We start from the raw sequence: 17,290 nt of genomic DNA, 5'->3' as shown, positions 1-17,290 counted from the left end.
GTATCTTGTACATGGAGAGAATGTGAGAAAAAGCAGAATTGCTTCATAGATTTGGTGACCTTGGATGGGTGGGCTGGATAAAGAAGTGAACTTGGTTTCCGGAAAGGGAGTATCATGATGGGAATGAGGAAAAGAGAACATGGACCACATTCACAGGTTAGAGAAATAAATGTAATAGGTTGAATGGTTTTGAAAAGCTAGCTTTGAGCAGGAATTGTTTTTTAAAATTGCAAAGAACTAAAAAAGTCAATGTGGGATTGGAGGCACAATCTGAGCAGAAAGCACCATAAGCTGCTATGGTGCAACTCTTATGTTGACTAGAAACTTTAATATGATGATGCTCTTCTTTTGATATTTCTTTGAGTTAAATTTTATTGTATGTAGCTGACACAGCACTGTTTGCAGCTCCTCAGTTTATGGTTATCCCGTGACAACAATGTATTCATCATATTTATTATTCTACAAAAGTATTTTTAAATGCACTGATGTGGTGTTTGCATGCTATGCAAGATGGTACATCATTGAATGTTTATAAGGAGCATCGCATAGGATATGTGATATTTGGCACCTGGAGGAGTCGGACACGCAGATCCTGAAAAGAAGTTAAGACTCTATAGCAAGAGCCGTCTTTATTCTGAGTCTAATCTTTACTTTTAGTGAAATGGTTTATGAAAACCAATCAACTGCTCCAGGTGAGGCTCGAACTCACAACCTCGGCATGGCTCAGTGCAAGTACTGCTGTATAAGTACCGCGCGCTAACCGATTGCACCACTGGAGCTCACTGTTTTCATTTCTCCCCATTTGAGCCATCTAGTGCTAACCAAGTAGATACTGCACTGCTCCATTATTCACTGTGCAAGATCGACTCACATGCTAGCATGTTATCATGACTATTAAAAATACAGTCCAAATGGAATAGATTTGATAATTCTGCTATATCGTGTGCTCTGTCTATTGAACACCCCATACATTTGCCGTTCTGACACAGTCTAGGATAAACTTATGCTTATTTTTAATTAGCACATAGTTAGAATTTCACCAAAAATGAAATATAGGCTCCTAAGGCAGACGAGGTGGCCGAGTGGTTAAGGCGATGGACTGCTACTCCATTGTGCTCTGCACGCGTGGGTTCGAATCCCACCTTTGTCGGAAAGCCATCAGACACTCTTTTGAAGGTGAGCATGTCTTGTAGTACAATTACACTCTCTTTCAAGACACTGCCATAATCCACTAGAAGGGCCCAACTGACTATTCCATTATGGCATTTATGTCAAATAAAGGGAAGTATTTTGTGCTTAATTGAAATTAGATCTTTCATGAAGTGTCCAGAGGATTGCCTATTCCTCACTCCTGGCCTTCCAACCAGTTTGGATAGATAGACTGATAAGAAAGCATTTCTTACTCCTAAAGTTTCAGCCGTCTCAAGTGTATGAGTGTTTACATTTGTCTGCCCCACAGAGACAGATCACTTCTAATAAGTGAGTTCTCTATCTGTCACTGATTGCGGACATACTCACTAGAGCTTTCAGTATGGTCATAAATGTGAATACTCTTATGTTCTCAAATCAAAATGGAGTTTTTCCTACTTTCAAGAAAAGTGTCTTAAGCATGCTCTTCGATTTGTGCACGCATGTAGACATTCAAATGCAACTGCATTTCCATACAGAGTCTCAAAATCATAGATATCTTCATACCGCAGTAAGAATACATGTTGCGATTTACAAACTGCAGGCAGACTGGCCTTGTAGCACAGTGGCAGAGCACTGGTCTTGTAAACCAGGGGTCATGAGTTCAAACCTCATCAGGGCCTTTTTATATGTGTGTTTCTGTATGTTGTTTTCAAGTCATTATTTCTAGGAGTCACACCTTGTCTTAAGTTTGCTTATTGACAAGCTTCCCTTTCCATCTTTCATCTTATCAAGAAGACTTCATGAAAACCATTGAACCATAAACTATTGCCTCACCCCTTCCGATCGCCTGACGAACGCCTGACAAACGCCATTCTCACCCCGCCGGGCAAGCCCTGCCGGGCAAGCCCTGCCGGGCAAAGCCAAATAAGCCATGCATATTTAGAGTTCCTTTGAAAGGCAGAGCGAGGACTAGGACGTCTGTTCCGACTGAGTCTGCATCCACAGAAAGGATGAAATAAGGCTCTAGAAATTTCACCAAGGAGATATGAACTTCATCCCCCTTAAAATACTTTTTCTCCCAGATACCCCGGCTCTTAGTCAAATGAGGTTAATCTTCAAAACCCCACCCCCACTAACCATAAATATTCACCTCTCCTGCTGTCCATTCAATTGATACAAGGTATCTTGTACATGGAGAGAATGTGAGAAAAAGCAGAATTGCTTCATAGATTTGGTGACTTTGGATGGGTGGGCTGGATAAAGAAGTGAACTTGGTTTCCGGAAAGGGAGTATCATGATGGGAATGAGGAAAAGAGAACATGGACCACATTCACAGGTTAGAGAAATAAATGTAATAGGTTGAATGGTTTTGAAAAGCTAGCTTTGAGCAGGAATTGTTTTTTAAAATTGCAAAGAACTAAAAAAGTCAATGTGGGATTGGAGGCACAATCTGAGCAGAAAGCACCATAAGCTGCTATGGTGCAACTCTTATGTTGACTAGAAACTTTAATATGATGATGCTCTTCTTTTGATATTTCTTTGAGTTACATTTTATTGTATGTAGCTGACACAGCACTGTTTGCAGCTCCTCAGTTTATGGTTATCCCGTGACAACAATGTATTCATCATATTTATTATTCTACAAAAGTATTTTTAAATGCACTGATGTGGTGTTTGCATGCTATGCAAGATGGTACATCATTGAATGTTTATAAGGAGCATCGCATAGGATATGTGATATTTGGCACCTGGAGGAGTCGGACACGCAGATCCTGAAAAGAAGTTAAGACTCTATAGCAAGAGCCGTCTTTATTCTGAGTCTAATCTTTACTTTTAGTGAAATGGTTTATGAAAACCAATCAACTGCTCCAGGTGAGGCTCGAACTCACAACCTCGGCATGGCTCAGTGCAAGTACTGCTGTATAAGTACCGCGCGCTAACCGATTGCGCCACTGGAGCTCACTGTTTTCATTTCTCCCCATTTGAGCCATCTAGTGCTAACCAAGTAGATACTGCACTGCTCCATTATTCACTGTGCAAGATCGACTCACATGCTAGCATGTTATCATGACTATTAAAAATACAGTCCAAATGGAATAGATTTGATAATTCTGCTATATCGTGTGCTCTGTCTATTGAACACCCCATACATTTGCCGTTCTGACACAGTCTAGGATAAACTTATGCTTATTTTTAATTAGCACATAGTTAGAATTTCACCAAAAATGAAATATAGGCTCCTAAGGCAGACGAGGTGGCCGAGTGGTTAAGGCGATGGACTGCTAATCCATTGTGCTCTGCACGCGTGGGTTCGAATCCCACCTTCGTCGGAAAGCCATCAGACACTCTTTTGAAGGTGAGCATGTCTCGTAGTACAATTACACTCTCTTTCAAGACACTGCCATAATCCACTAGAAGGGCCCAACTGACTATTCCATTATGGCATTTATGTCAAATAAAGGGAATTATTTTGTGCTTAATTGAAATTAGATCTTTCATGAAGTGTCCAGAGGATTGCCTATTCCTCACTCCTGGCCTTCCAACCAGTTTGGATAGATAGACTGATAAAAAAGCATTTCTTACTCCTAAAGTTTCAGCCGTCTCAAGTGTATGAGTGTTTACATTTGTCTGCCCCACAGAGACAGATCACTTCTAATAAGTGAGTTCTCTATCTGTCACTGATTGCGGACATACTCACTAGAGCTTTCAGTATGGTCATAAATGTGAATACTCTTATGTTCTCAAATCAAAATGGAGTTTTTCCTACTTTCAAGAAAAGTGTCTTAAGCATGCTCTTCGATTTGTGCACGCATGTAGACATTCAAATGCAACTGCATTTCCATACAGAGTCTCAAAATCATAGATATCTTCATACCGCAGTAAGAATACATGTTGCGATTTACAAACTGCAGGCAGACCGGCCTTGTAGCTCAGTGGCAGAGCACTGGTCTTGTAAACCAGGGGTCATGAGTTCAAGCCTCATCAGGGCCTTTTTATATGTGTGTTTCTGTATGTTGTTTTTAAGTCATTCTTTCTAGGAGTCACACCTTTTCTTAAGTTTGCTTATTGACAAGCTTCCCTTTCCATCTTTCATCTTATCAAGAAGACTTCATGAAAACCATTGAACCATAAACTATTGCCTCACCCCTTCCGATCGCCTGACGAACGCCTGACAAACGCCATTCTCACCCCGCCGGGCAAGCCCTGCCGGGCAAAGCCAAATAAGCCATGCATATTTAGAGTTCCTTTGAAAGGCAGAGCGAGGACTAGGACGTCTGTTCCGACTGAGTCTGCATCCACAGAAAGGATGAAATAAGGCTCTAGAAATTTCACCAAGGAGATATGAACTTCATCCCCCTTAAAATACTTTTTCTCCCAGATACCCCGGCTCTTAGTCAAATGAGGTTAATCTTCAAAACCCCACCCCCACTAACCATAAATATTCACCTCTCCTGCTGTCCATTCAATTGATACAAGGTATCTTGTACATGGAGAGAATGTGAGAAAAAGCAGAATTGCTTCATAGATTTGGTGACCTTGGATGGGTGGGCTGGATAAAGAAGTGAACTTGGTTTCCGGAAAGGGAGTATCATGATGGGAATGAGGAAAAGAGAACATGGACCACATTCACAGGTTAGAGAAATAAATGTAATAGGTTGAATGGTTTTGAAAAGCTAGCTTTGAGCAGGAATTGTTTTTTAAAATTGCAAAGAACTAAAAAAGTCAATGTGGGATTGGAGGCACAATCTGAGCAGAAAGCACCATAAGCTGCTATGGTGCAACTCTTATGTTGACTAGAAACTTTAATATGATGATGCTCTTCTTTTGATATTTCTTTGAGTTAAATTTTATTGTATGTAGCTGACACAGCACTGTTTGCAGCTCCTCAGTTTATGGTTATCCCGTGACAACAATGTATTCATCATATTTATTATTCTACAAAAGTATTTTTAAATGCACTGATGTGGTGTTTGCATGCTATGCAAGATGGTACATCATTGAATGTTTATAAGGAGCATCGCATAGGATATGTGATATTTGGCACCTGGAGGAGTCGGACACGCAGATCCTGAAAAGAAGTTAAGACTCTATAGCAAGAGCCGTCTTTATTCTGAGTCTAATCTTTACTTTTAGTGAAATGGTTTATGAAAACCAATCAACTGCTCCAGGTGAGGCTCGAACTCACAACCTCGGCATGGCTCAGTGCAAGTACTGCTGTATAAGTACCGCGCGCTAACCGATTGCACCACTGGAGCTCACTGTTTTCATTTCTCCCCATTTGAGCCATCTAGTGCTAACCAAGTAGATACTGCACTGCTCCATTATTCACTGTGCAAGATCGACTCACATGCTAGCATGTTATCATGACTATTAAAAATACAGTCCAAATGGAATAGATTTGATAATTCTGCTATATCGTGTGCTCTGTCTATTGAACACCCCATACATTTGCCGTTCTGACACAGTCTAGGATAAACTTATGCTTATTTTTAATTAGCACATAGTTAGAATTTCACCAAAAATGAAATATAGGCTCCTAAGGCAGACGAGGTGGCCGAGTGGTTAAGGCGATGGACTGCTACTCCATTGTGCTCTGCACGCGTGGGTTCGAATCCCACCTTTGTCGGAAAGCCATCAGACACTCTTTTGAAGGTGAGCATGTCTTGTAGTACAATTACACTCTCTTTCAAGACACTGCCATAATCCACTAGAAGGGCCCAACTGACTATTCCATTATGGCATTTATGTCAAATAAAGGGAAGTATTTTGTGCTTAATTGAAATTAGATCTTTCATGAAGTGTCCAGAGGATTGCCTATTCCTCACTCCTGGCCTTCCAACCAGTTTGGATAGATAGACTGATAAGAAAGCATTTCTTACTCCTAAAGTTTCAGCCGTCTCAAGTGTATGAGTGTTTACATTTGTCTGCCCCACAGAGACAGATCACTTCTAATAAGTGAGTTCTCTATCTGTCACTGATTGCGGACATACTCACTAGAGCTTTCAGTATGGTCATAAATGTGAATACTCTTATGTTCTCAAATCAAAATGGAGTTTTTCCTACTTTCAAGAAAAGTGTCTTAAGCATGCTCTTCGATTTGTGCACGCATGTAGACATTCAAATGCAACTGCATTTCCATACAGAGTCTCAAAATCATAGATATCTTCATACCGCAGTAAGAATACATGTTGCGATTTACAAACTGCAGGCAGACTGGCCTTGTAGCACAGTGGCAGAGCACTGGTCTTGTAAACCAGGGGTCATGAGTTCAAACCTCATCAGGGCCTTTTTATATGTGTGTTTCTGTATGTTGTTTTCAAGTCATTATTTCTAGGAGTCACACCTTGTCTTAAGTTTGCTTATTGACAAGCTTCCCTTTCCATCTTTCATCTTATCAAGAAGACTTCATGAAAACCATTGAACCATAAACTATTGCCTCACCCCTTCCGATCGCCTGACGAACGCCTGACAAACGCCATTCTCACCCCGCCGGGCAAGCCCTGCCGGGCAAAGCCAAATAAGCCATGCATATTTAGAGTTCCTTTGAAAGGCAGAGCGAGGACTAGGACGTCTGTTCCGACTGAGTCTGCATCCACAGAAAGGATGAAATAAGGCTCTAGAAATTTCACCAAGGAGATATGAACTTCATCCCCCTTAAAATACTTTTTCTCCCAGATACCCCGGCTCTTAGTCAAATGAGGTTAATCTTCAAAACCCCACCCCCACTAACCATAAATATTCACCTCTCCTGCTGTCCATTCAATTGATACAAGGTATCTTGTACATGGAGAGAATGTGAGAAAAAGCAGAATTGCTTCATAGATTTGGTGACTTTGGATGGGTGGGCTGGATAAAGAAGTGAACTTGGTTTCCGGAAAGGGAGTATCATGATGGGAATGAGGAAAAGAGAACATGGACCACATTCACAGGTTAGAGAAATAAATGTAATAGGTTGAATGGTTTTGAAAAGCTAGCTTTGAGCAGGAATTGTTTTTTAAAATTGCAAAGAACTAAAAAAGTCAATGTGGGATTGGAGGCACAATCTGAGCAGAAAGCACCATAAGCTGCTATGGTGCAACTCTTATGTTGACTAGAAACTTTAATATGATGATGCTCTTCTTTTGATATTTCTTTGAGTTACATTTTATTGTATGTAGCTGACACAGCACTGTTTGCAGCTCCTCAGTTTATGGTTATCCCGTGACAACAATGTATTCATCATATTTATTATTCTACAAAAGTATTTTTAAATGCACTGATGTGGTGTTTGCATGCTATGCAAGATGGTACATCATTGAATGTTTATAAGGAGCATCGCATAGGATATGTGATATTTGGCACCTGGAGGAGTCGGACACGCAGATCCTGAAAAGAAGTTAAGACTCTATAGCAAGAGCCGTCTTTATTCTGAGTCTAATCTTTACTTTTAGTGAAATGGTTTATGAAAACCAATCAACTGCTCCAGGTGAGGCTCGAACTCACAACCTCGGCATGGCTCAGTGCAAGTACTGCTGTATAAGTACCGCGCGCTAACCGATTGCGCCACTGGAGCTCACTGTTTTCATTTCTCCCCATTTGAGCCATCTAGTGCTAACCAAGTAGATACTGCACTGCTCCATTATTCACTGTGCAAGATCGACTCACATGCTAGCATGTTATCATGACTATTAAAAATACAGTCCAAATGGAATAGATTTGATAATTCTGCTATATCGTGTGCTCTGTCTATTGAACACCCCATACATTTGCCGTTCTGACACAGTCTAGGATAAACTTATGCTTATTTTTAATTAGCACATAGTTAGAATTTCACCAAAAATGAAATATAGGCTCCTAAGGCAGACGAGGTGGCCGAGTGGTTAAGGCGATGGACTGCTAATCCATTGTGCTCTGCACGCGTGGGTTCGAATCCCACCTTCGTCGGAAAGCCATCAGACACTCTTTTGAAGGTGAGCATGTCTCGTAGTACAATTACACTCTCTTTCAAGACACTGCCATAATCCACTAGAAGGGCCCAACTGACTATTCCATTATGGCATTTATGTCAAATAAAGGGAATTATTTTGTGCTTAATTGAAATTAGATCTTTCATGAAGTGTCCAGAGGATTGCCTATTCCTCACTCCTGGCCTTCCAACCAGTTTGGATAGATAGACTGATAAAAAAGCATTTCTTACTCCTAAAGTTTCAGCCGTCTCAAGTGTATGAGTGTTTACATTTGTCTGCCCCACAGAGACAGATCACTTCTAATAAGTGAGTTCTCTATCTGTCACTGATTGCGGACATACTCACTAGAGCTTTCAGTATGGTCATAAATGTGAATACTCTTATGTTCTCAAATCAAAATGGAGTTTTTCCTACTTTCAAGAAAAGTGTCTTAAGCATGCTCTTCGATTTGTGCACGCATGTAGACATTCAAATGCAACTGCATTTCCATACAGAGTCTCAAAATCATAGATATCTTCATACCGCAGTAAGAATACATGTTGCGATTTACAAACTGCAGGCAGACTGGCCTTGTAGCTCAGTGGCAGAGCACTGGTCTTGTAAACCAGGGGTCATGAGTTCAAGCCTCATCAGGGCCTTTTTATATGTGTGTTTCTGTATGTTGTTTTTAAGTCATTCTTTCTAGGAGTCACACCTTTTCTTAAGTTTGCTTATTGACAAGCTTCCCTTTCCATCTTTCATCTTATCAAGAAGACTTCATGAAAACCATTGAACCATAAACTATTGCCTCACCCCTTCCGATCGCCTGACGAACGCCTGACAAACGCCATTCTCACCCCGCCGGGCAAGCCCTGCCGGGCAAAGCCAAATAAGCCATGCATATTTAGAGTTCCTTTGAAAGGCAGAGCGAGGACTAGGACGTCTGTTCCGACTGAGTCTGCATCCACAGAAAGGATGAAATAAGGCTCTAGAAATTTCACCAAGGAGATATGAACTTCATCCCCCTTAAAATACTTTTTCTCCCAGATACCCCGGCTCTTAGTCAAATGAGGTTAATCTTCAAAACCCCACCCCCACTAACCATAAATATTCACCTCTCCTGCTGTCCATTCAATTGATACAAGGTATCTTGTACATGGAGAGAATGTGAGAAAAAGCAGAATTGCTTCATAGATTTGGTGACCTTGGATGGGTGGGCTGGATAAAGAAGTGAACTTGGTTTCCGGAAAGGGAGTATCATGATGGGAATGAGGAAAAGAGAACATGGACCACATTCACAGGTTAGAGAAATAAATGTAATAGGTTGAATGGTTTTGAAAAGCTAGCTTTGAGCAGGAATTGTTTTTTAAAATTGCAAAGAACTAAAAAAGTCAATGTGGGATTGGAGGCACAATCTGAGCAGAAAGCACCATAAGCTGCTATGGTGCAACTCTTATGTTGACTAGAAACTTTAATATGATGATGCTCTTCTTTTGATATTTCTTTGAGTTAAATTTTATTGTATGTAGCTGACACAGCACTGTTTGCAGCTCCTCAGTTTATGGTTATCCCGTGACAACAATGTATTCATCATATTTATTATTCTACAAAAGTATTTTTAAATGCACTGATGTGGTGTTTGCATGCTATGCAAGATGGTACATCATTGAATGTTTATAAGGAGCATCGCATAGGATATGTGATATTTGGCACCTGGAGGAGTCGGACACGCAGATCCTGAAAAGAAGTTAAGACTCTATAGCAAGAGCCGTCTTTATTCTGAGTCTAATCTTTACTTTTAGTGAAATGGTTTATGAAAACCAATCAACTGCTCCAGGTGAGGCTCGAACTCACAACCTCGGCATGGCTCAGTGCAAGTACTGCTGTATAAGTACCGCGCGCTAACCGATTGCACCACTGGAGCTCACTGTTTTCATTTCTCCCCATTTGAGCCATCTAGTGCTAACCAAGTAGATACTGCACTGCTCCATTATTCACTGTGCAAGATCGACTCACATGCTAGCATGTTATCATGACTATTAAAAATACAGTCCAAATGGAATAGATTTGATAATTCTGCTATATCGTGTGCTCTGTCTATTGAACACCCCATACATTTGCCGTTCTGACACAGTCTAGGATAAACTTATGCTTATTTTTAATTAGCACATAGTTAGAATTTCACCAAAAATGAAATATAGGCTCCTAAGGCAGACGAGGTGGCCGAGTGGTTAAGGCGATGGACTGCTACTCCATTGTGCTCTGCACGCGTGGGTTCGAATCCCACCTTTGTCGGAAAGCCATCAGACACTCTTTTGAAGGTGAGCATGTCTTGTAGTACAATTACACTCTCTTTCAAGACACTGCCATAATCCACTAGAAGGGCCCAACTGACTATTCCATTATGGCATTTATGTCAAATAAAGGGAAGTATTTTGTGCTTAATTGAAATTAGATCTTTCATGAAGTGTCCAGAGGATTGCCTATTCCTCACTCCTGGCCTTCCAACCAGTTTGGATAGATAGACTGATAAGAAAGCATTTCTTACTCCTAAAGTTTCAGCCGTCTCAAGTGTATGAGTGTTTACATTTGTCTGCCCCACAGAGACAGATCACTTCTAATAAGTGAGTTCTCTATCTGTCACTGATTGCGGACATACTCACTAGAGCTTTCAGTATGGTCATAAATGTGAATACTCTTATGTTCTCAAATCAAAATGGAGTTTTTCCTACTTTCAAGAAAAGTGTCTTAAGCATGCTCTTCGATTTGTGCACGCATGTAGACATTCAAATGCAACTGCATTTCCATACAGAGTCTCAAAATCATAGATATCTTCATACCGCAGTAAGAATACATGTTGCGATTTACAAACTGCAGGCAGACTGGCCTTGTAGCACAGTGGCAGAGCACTGGTCTTGTAAACCAGGGGTCATGAGTTCAAACCTCATCAGGGCCTTTTTATATGTGTGTTTCTGTATGTTGTTTTCAAGTCATTATTTCTAGGAGTCACACCTTGTCTTAAGTTTGCTTATTGACAAGCTTCCCTTTCCATCTTTCATCTTATCAAGAAGACTTCATGAAAACCATTGAACCATAAACTATTGCCTCACCCCTTCCGATCGCCTGACGAACGCCTGACAAACGCCATTCTCACCCCGCCGGGCAAGCCCTGCCGGGCAAAGCCAAATAAGCCATGCATATTTAGAGTTCCTTTGAAAGGCAGAGCGAGGACTAGGACGTCTGTTCCGACTGAGTCTGCATCCACAGAAAGGATGAAATAAGGCTCTAGAAATTTCACCAAGGAGATATGAACTTCATCCCCCTTAAAATACTTTTTCTCCCAGATACCCCGGCTCTTAGTCAAATGAGGTTAATCTTCAAAACCCCACCCCCACTAACCATAAATATTCACCTCTCCTGCTGTCCATTCAATTGATACAAGGTATCTTGTACATGGAGAGAATGTGAGAAAAAGCAGAATTGCTTCATAGATTTGGTGACTTTGGATGGGTGGGCTGGATAAAGAAGTGAACTTGGTTTCCGGAAAGGGAGTATCATGATGGGAATGAGGAAAAGAGAACATGGACCACATTCACAGGTTAGAGAAATAAATGTAATAGGTTGAATGGTTTTGAAAAGCTAGCTTTGAGCAGGAATTGTTTTTTAAAATTGCAAAGAACTAAAAAAGTCAATGTGGGATTGGAGGCACAATCTGAGCAGAAAGCACCATAAGCTGCTATGGTGCAACTCTTATGTTGACTAGAAACTTTAATATGATGATGCTCTTCTTTTGATATTTCTTTGAGTTACATTTTATTGTATGTAGCTGACACAGCACTGTTTGCAGCTCCTCAGTTTATGGTTATCCCGTGACAACAATGTATTCATCATATTTATTATTCTACAAAAGTATTTTTAAATGCACTGATGTGGTGTTTGCATGCTATGCAAGATGGTACATCATTGAATGTTTATAAGGAGCATCGCATAGGATATGTGATATTTGGCACCTGGAGGAGTCGGACACGCAGATCCTGAAAATAAGTTAAGACTCTATAGCAAGAGCCGTCTTTATTCTGAGTCTAATCTTTACTTTTAGTGAAATGGTTTATGAAAACCAATCAACTGCTCCAGGTGAGGCTCGAACTCACAACCTCGGCATGGCTCAGTGCAAGTACTGCTGTATAAGTACCGCGCGCTAACCGATTGCGCCACTGGAGCTCACTGTTTTCATTTCTCCCCATTTGAGCCATCTAGTGCTAACCAAGTAGATACTGCACTGCTCCATTATTCACTGTGCAAGATCGACTCACATGCTAGCATGTTATCATGACTATTAAAAATACAGTCCAAATGGAATAGATTTGATAATTCTGCTATATCGTGTGCTCTGTCTATTGAACACCCCATACATTTGCCGTTCTGACACAGTCTAGGATAAACTTATGCTTATTTTTAATTAGCACATAGTTAGAATTTCACCAAAAATGAAATATAGGCTCCTAAGGCAGACGAGGTGGCCGAGTGGTTAAGGCGATGGACTGCTAATCCATTGTGCTCTGCACGCGTGGGTTCGAATCCCACCTTCGTCGGAAAGCCATCAGACACTCTTTTGAAGGTGAGCATGTCTCGTAGTACAATTACACTCTCTTTCAAGACACTGCCATAATCCACTAGAAGGGCCCAACTGACTATTCCATTATGGCATTTATGTCAAATAAAGGGAATTATTTTGTGCTTAATTGAAATTAGATCTTTCATGAAGTGTCCAGAGGATTGCCTATTCCTCACTCCTGGCCTTCCAACCAGTTTGGATAGATAGACTGATAAAAAAGCATTTCTTACTCCTAAAGTTTCAGCCGTCTCAAGTGTATGAGTGTTTACATTTGTCTGCCCCACAGAGACAGATCACTTCTAATAAGTGAGTTCTCTATCTGTCACTGATTGCGGACATACTCACTAGAGCTTTCAGTATGGTCATAAATGTGAATACTCTTATGTTCTCAAATCAAAATGGAGTTTTTCCTACTTTCAAGAAAAGTGTCTTAAGCATGCTCTTCGATTTGTGCACGCATGTAGACATTCAAATGCAACTGCATTTCCATACAGAGTCTCAAAATCATAGATATCTTCATACCGCAGTAAGAATACATGTTGCGATTTACAAACTGCAGGCAGACTGGCCTTGTAGCTCAGTGGCAGAGCACTGGTCTTGTAAACCAGGGGTCATGAGTTCAAGCCTCATCAGGGCCTTTTTATATGTGTGTTTCTGTATGTTGTTTTCAAGTCATTCTTTCTAGGAGTCACACCTTGTCTTAAGTTTGCTTATTGACAAGCTTCCCTTTCCATCTTTCATCTTATCAAGAAGACTTCATGAAAACCATTGAACCATAAACTATTGCCTCACCCCTTCCGATCGCCTGACGAACGCCTGACAAACGCCATTCTCACCCCGCCGGGCAAGCCCTGCCGGGCAAAGCCAAATAAGCCATGCATATTTAAAGTTCCTTTGAAAGGCAGAGCGAGGACTAGGACGTCTGTTCCGACTGAGTCTGCATCCACAGAAAGGATGAAATAAGGCTCTAGAAATTTCACCAAGGAGATATGAACTTCATCCCCCTTAAAATACTTTTTCTCCCAGATACCCCGGCTCTTAGTCAAATGAGGTTAATCTTCAAAACCCCACCCCCACTAACCATAAATATTCACCTCTCCTGCTGTCCATTCAATTGATACAAGGTATCTTGTACATGGAGAGAATGTGAGAAAAAGCAGAATTGCTTCATAGATTTGGTGACCTTGGATGGGTGGGCTGGATAAAGAAGTGAACTTGGTTTCCGGAAAGGGAGTATCATGATGGGAATGAGGAAAAGAGAACATGGACCACATTCACAGGTTAGAGAAATAAATGTAATAGGTTGAATGGTTTTGAAAAGCTAGCTTTGAGCAGGAATTGTTTTTTAAAATTGCAAAGAACTAAAAAAGTCAATGTGGGATTGGAGGCACAATCTGAGCAGAAAGCACCATAAGCTGCTATGGTGCAGCTCTTATGTTGACTAGAAACTTTAATATGATGATGCTCTTCTTTTGATATTTCTTTGAGTTACATTTTATTGTATGTAGCTGACACAGCACTGTTTGCAGCTCCTCAGTTTATGGTTATCCCGTGACAACAATGTATTCATCATATTTATTATTCTACAAAAGTATTTTTAAATGCACTGATGTGGTGTTTGCATGCTATGCAAGATGGTACATCATTGAATGTTTATAAGGAGCATCGCATAGGATATGTGATATTTGGCACCTGGAGGAGTCGGACACGCAGATCCTGAAAAGAAGTTAAGACTCTCTAGCAAGAGCCGTCTTTATTCTGAGTCTAATCTTTCCTTTTAGTGAAATGGTTTATGAAAACCAATCAACTGCTCCAGGTGAGGCTCGAACTCACAACCTCGGCATGGCTCAGTGCAAGTACTGCTGTATAAGTACCGCGCGCTAACCGAATGCGCCACTGGAGCTCACTGTTTTCATTTCTCCCCATTTGAGCCATCTAGTGCTAACCAAGTAGATACTGCACTGCTCCATTATTCACTGTGCAAGATCGACTCACATGCTAGCATGTTATCATGACTATTAAAAATACAGTCCAAATGGAATAGATTTGATAATTCTGCTATATCGTGTGCTCTGTCTATTGAACACCCCATACATTTGCCGTTCTGACACAGTCTAGGATAAACTTATGCTTATTTTTAATTAGCACATAGTTAGAATTTCACCAAAAATGAAATATAGGCCCCCAAGGCAGAAGAGGTGGCCGAGTGGTTAAGGCGATGGACTGCTAATCCATTGTGCTCTGCACGCGTGGGTTCGAATCCCACCTTCGTCGGAAAGCCATCAGACACTCTTTTGAAGGTGAGCATGTCTCGTAGTACAATTACACTCTCTTTCAAGACACTGCCATAATCCACTAGAAGGGCCCAACTGACTATTCCATTATGGCATTTATGTCAAATAAAGGGAATTATTTTGTGCTTAATTGAAATTAGATCTTTCATGAAGTGTCCAGAGGATTGCCTATTCCTCACTCCTGGCCTTCCAACCAGTTTGGATAGATAGACTGATAAGAAAGCATTTCTTACTCCTAAAGTTTCAGCCGTCTCAAGTGTATGAGTGTTTACATTTGTCTGCCCCACAGAGACAGATCACTTCTAATAAGTGAGTTCTCTATCTGTCACTGATTGCGGACATACTCACTAGAGCTTTCAGTATGGTCATAAATGTGAATACTCTTATGTTCTCAAATCAAAATGGAGTTTTTCCTACTTTCAAGAAAAGTGTCTTAAGCATGCTCTTCGATTTGTGCACGCATGTAGACATTCAAATGCAACTGCATTTCCATACAGAGTCTCAAAATCATAGATATCTTCATACCGCAGTAAGAATACATGTTGCGATTTACAAACTGCAGGCAGACCGGCCTTGTAGCTCAGTGGCAGAGCACTGGTCTTGTAAACCAGGGGTCATGAGTTCAAGCCTCATCAGGGCCTTTTTATATGTGTGTTTCTGTATGTTGTTTTTAAGTCATTCTTTCTAGGAGTCACACCTTGTCTTAAGTTTGCTTATTGACAAGCTTCCCTTTCCATCTTTCATCTTATCAAGAAGACTTCATGAAAACCATTGAACCATAAACTATTGCCTCACCCCTTCCGATCGCCTGACGAACGCCTGACAAACGCCATTCTCACCCCGCCGGGCAAGCCCTGCCGGGCAAAGCCAAATAAGCCATGCATATTTAGAGTTCCTTTGAAAGGCAGAGCGAGGACTAGGACGTCTGTTCCGACTGAGTCTGCATCCACAGAAAGGATGAAATAAGGCTCTAGAAATTTCACCAAGGAGATATGAACTTCATCCCCCTTAAAATACTTTTTCTCCCAGATACCCCGGCTCTTAGTCAAATGAGGTTAATCTTCAAAACCCCACCCCCACTAACCATAAATATTCACCTCTCCTGCTGTCCATTCAATTGATACAAGGTATCTTGTACATGGAGAGAATGTGAGAAAAAGCAGAATTGCTTCATAGATTTGGTGACCTTGGATGGGTGGGCTGGATAAAGAAGTGAACTTGGTTTCCGGAAAGGGAGTATCATGATGGGAATGAGGAAAAGAGAACATGGACCACATTCACAGGTTAGAGAAATAAATGTAATAGGTTGAATGGTTTTGAAAAGCTAGCTTTGAGCAGGAATTGTTTTTTAAAATTGCAAAGAACTAAAAAAGTCAATGTGGGATTGGAGGCACAATCTGAGCAGAAAGCACCATAAGCTGCTATGGTGCAGCTCTTATGTTGACTAGAAACTTTAATATGATGATGCTCTTCTTTTGATATTTCTTTGAGTTACATTTTATTGTATGTAGCTGACACAGCACTGTTTGCAGCTCCTCAGTTTATGGTTATCCCGTGACAACAATGTATTCATCATATTTATTATTCTACAAAAGTATTTTTAAATGCACTGATGTGGTGTTTGCATGCTATGCAAGATGGTACATCATTGAATGTTTATAAGGAGCATCGCATAGGATATGTGATATTTGGCACCTGGAGGAGTCGGACACGCAGATCCTGAAAATAAGTTAAGACTCTATAGCAAGAGCCGTCTTTATTCTGAGTCTAATCTTTACTTTTAGTGAAATGGTTTATGAAAACCAATCAACTGCTCCAGGTGAGGCTCGAACTCACAACCTCGGCATGGCTCAGTGCAAGTACTGCTGTATAAGTACCGCGCGCTAACCGATTGCGCCACTGGAGCTCACTGTTTTCATTTCTCCCCATTTGAGCCATCTAGTGCTAACCAAGTAGATACTGCACTGCTCCATTATTCACTGTGCAAGATCGACTCACATGCTAGCATGTTATCATGACTATTAAAAATACAGTCCAAATGGAATAGATTTGATAATTCTGCTATATCGTGTGCTCTGTCTATTGAACACCCCATACATTTGCCGTTCTGACACAGTCTAGGATAAACTTATGCTTATTTTTAATTAGCACATAGTTAGAATTTCACCAAAAATGAAATATAGGCTCCTAAGGCAGACGAGGTGGCCGAGTGGTTAAGGCGATGGACTGCTAATCCATTGTGCTCTGCACGCGTGGGTTCGAATCCCACCTTCGTCGGAAAGCCATCAGACACTCTTTTGAAGGTGAGCATGTCTCGTAGTACA

General features: G+C 40.9%; 23 non-coding genes across 23 annotated transcripts; 15 read left to right on the top strand and 8 right to left on the bottom strand.

Moving 5' to 3' along the window:
- Positions 1 to 684: 684 nt before the first annotated feature.
- On the bottom strand, positions 685 to 779 carry TRNAI-UAU (transfer RNA isoleucine (anticodon UAU)). The gene is made up of 2 exons: positions 742 to 779; positions 685 to 720 (listed from the first exon to the last, which is right to left on the bottom strand). It is a non-coding gene; the product is annotated as a tRNA-Ile (tRNA).
- Positions 780 to 1,068: 289 nt separating this feature from the next.
- On the top strand, positions 1,069 to 1,150 carry TRNAS-GCU (transfer RNA serine (anticodon GCU)). Its single transcript has one exon. It is a non-coding gene; the product is annotated as a tRNA-Ser (tRNA).
- A 589-nt stretch (positions 1,151 to 1,739) lies between these two features.
- On the top strand, positions 1,740 to 1,811 carry TRNAT-UGU (transfer RNA threonine (anticodon UGU)). Its single transcript has one exon. It is a non-coding gene; the product is annotated as a tRNA-Thr (tRNA).
- Positions 1,812 to 2,995: 1,184 nt separating this feature from the next.
- On the bottom strand, positions 2,996 to 3,090 carry TRNAI-UAU (transfer RNA isoleucine (anticodon UAU)). Its single transcript has 2 exons — positions 3,053 to 3,090; positions 2,996 to 3,031 (listed from the first exon to the last, which is right to left on the bottom strand). It is a non-coding gene; the product is annotated as a tRNA-Ile (tRNA).
- A 289-nt stretch (positions 3,091 to 3,379) lies between these two features.
- Positions 3,380 to 3,461, top strand: TRNAS-GCU (transfer RNA serine (anticodon GCU)). The gene has a single exon. It is a non-coding gene; the product is annotated as a tRNA-Ser (tRNA).
- A 589-nt stretch (positions 3,462 to 4,050) lies between these two features.
- TRNAT-UGU (transfer RNA threonine (anticodon UGU)) lies at positions 4,051 to 4,122 on the top strand. The gene has a single exon. It is a non-coding gene; the product is annotated as a tRNA-Thr (tRNA).
- A 1,170-nt stretch (positions 4,123 to 5,292) lies between these two features.
- On the bottom strand, positions 5,293 to 5,387 carry TRNAI-UAU (transfer RNA isoleucine (anticodon UAU)). The gene is made up of 2 exons: positions 5,350 to 5,387; positions 5,293 to 5,328 (listed from the first exon to the last, which is right to left on the bottom strand). It is a non-coding gene; the product is annotated as a tRNA-Ile (tRNA).
- A 289-nt stretch (positions 5,388 to 5,676) lies between these two features.
- TRNAS-GCU (transfer RNA serine (anticodon GCU)) lies at positions 5,677 to 5,758 on the top strand. The gene has a single exon. It is a non-coding gene; the product is annotated as a tRNA-Ser (tRNA).
- Positions 5,759 to 6,347: 589 nt separating this feature from the next.
- On the top strand, positions 6,348 to 6,419 carry TRNAT-UGU (transfer RNA threonine (anticodon UGU)). Its single transcript has one exon. It is a non-coding gene; the product is annotated as a tRNA-Thr (tRNA).
- A 1,170-nt stretch (positions 6,420 to 7,589) lies between these two features.
- TRNAI-UAU (transfer RNA isoleucine (anticodon UAU)) lies at positions 7,590 to 7,684 on the bottom strand. Its single transcript has 2 exons — positions 7,647 to 7,684; positions 7,590 to 7,625 (listed from the first exon to the last, which is right to left on the bottom strand). It is a non-coding gene; the product is annotated as a tRNA-Ile (tRNA).
- A 289-nt stretch (positions 7,685 to 7,973) lies between these two features.
- TRNAS-GCU (transfer RNA serine (anticodon GCU)) lies at positions 7,974 to 8,055 on the top strand. Its single transcript has one exon. It is a non-coding gene; the product is annotated as a tRNA-Ser (tRNA).
- A 589-nt stretch (positions 8,056 to 8,644) lies between these two features.
- On the top strand, positions 8,645 to 8,716 carry TRNAT-UGU (transfer RNA threonine (anticodon UGU)). The gene has a single exon. It is a non-coding gene; the product is annotated as a tRNA-Thr (tRNA).
- Positions 8,717 to 9,886: 1,170 nt separating this feature from the next.
- TRNAI-UAU (transfer RNA isoleucine (anticodon UAU)) lies at positions 9,887 to 9,981 on the bottom strand. The gene is made up of 2 exons: positions 9,944 to 9,981; positions 9,887 to 9,922 (listed from the first exon to the last, which is right to left on the bottom strand). It is a non-coding gene; the product is annotated as a tRNA-Ile (tRNA).
- Positions 9,982 to 10,270: 289 nt separating this feature from the next.
- Positions 10,271 to 10,352, top strand: TRNAS-GCU (transfer RNA serine (anticodon GCU)). The gene has a single exon. It is a non-coding gene; the product is annotated as a tRNA-Ser (tRNA).
- A 589-nt stretch (positions 10,353 to 10,941) lies between these two features.
- Positions 10,942 to 11,013, top strand: TRNAT-UGU (transfer RNA threonine (anticodon UGU)). The gene has a single exon. It is a non-coding gene; the product is annotated as a tRNA-Thr (tRNA).
- A 1,170-nt stretch (positions 11,014 to 12,183) lies between these two features.
- TRNAI-UAU (transfer RNA isoleucine (anticodon UAU)) lies at positions 12,184 to 12,278 on the bottom strand. Its single transcript has 2 exons — positions 12,241 to 12,278; positions 12,184 to 12,219 (listed from the first exon to the last, which is right to left on the bottom strand). It is a non-coding gene; the product is annotated as a tRNA-Ile (tRNA).
- A 289-nt stretch (positions 12,279 to 12,567) lies between these two features.
- On the top strand, positions 12,568 to 12,649 carry TRNAS-GCU (transfer RNA serine (anticodon GCU)). Its single transcript has one exon. It is a non-coding gene; the product is annotated as a tRNA-Ser (tRNA).
- A 589-nt stretch (positions 12,650 to 13,238) lies between these two features.
- TRNAT-UGU (transfer RNA threonine (anticodon UGU)) lies at positions 13,239 to 13,310 on the top strand. The gene has a single exon. It is a non-coding gene; the product is annotated as a tRNA-Thr (tRNA).
- Positions 13,311 to 14,480: 1,170 nt separating this feature from the next.
- Positions 14,481 to 14,575, bottom strand: TRNAI-UAU (transfer RNA isoleucine (anticodon UAU)). The gene is made up of 2 exons: positions 14,538 to 14,575; positions 14,481 to 14,516 (listed from the first exon to the last, which is right to left on the bottom strand). It is a non-coding gene; the product is annotated as a tRNA-Ile (tRNA).
- A 289-nt stretch (positions 14,576 to 14,864) lies between these two features.
- On the top strand, positions 14,865 to 14,946 carry TRNAS-GCU (transfer RNA serine (anticodon GCU)). The gene has a single exon. It is a non-coding gene; the product is annotated as a tRNA-Ser (tRNA).
- Positions 14,947 to 15,535: 589 nt separating this feature from the next.
- Positions 15,536 to 15,607, top strand: TRNAT-UGU (transfer RNA threonine (anticodon UGU)). The gene has a single exon. It is a non-coding gene; the product is annotated as a tRNA-Thr (tRNA).
- Positions 15,608 to 16,777: 1,170 nt separating this feature from the next.
- On the bottom strand, positions 16,778 to 16,872 carry TRNAI-UAU (transfer RNA isoleucine (anticodon UAU)). The gene is made up of 2 exons: positions 16,835 to 16,872; positions 16,778 to 16,813 (listed from the first exon to the last, which is right to left on the bottom strand). It is a non-coding gene; the product is annotated as a tRNA-Ile (tRNA).
- Positions 16,873 to 17,161: 289 nt separating this feature from the next.
- On the top strand, positions 17,162 to 17,243 carry TRNAS-GCU (transfer RNA serine (anticodon GCU)). Its single transcript has one exon. It is a non-coding gene; the product is annotated as a tRNA-Ser (tRNA).
- Positions 17,244 to 17,290: the final 47 nt, after the last annotated feature.

Source organism: Lissotriton vulgaris, unplaced genomic scaffold, assembly GCF_964263255.1.
Source record: "Lissotriton vulgaris unplaced genomic scaffold, aLisVul1.2 SCAFFOLD_1673, whole genome shotgun sequence".
NCBI classification, from domain to species: Eukaryota; Metazoa; Chordata; class Amphibia; order Caudata; family Salamandridae; genus Lissotriton; species Lissotriton vulgaris.
Note: the sequence above shows the minus strand (reverse complement) of the source record. Positions and strands in the feature narration are given on the sequence as shown.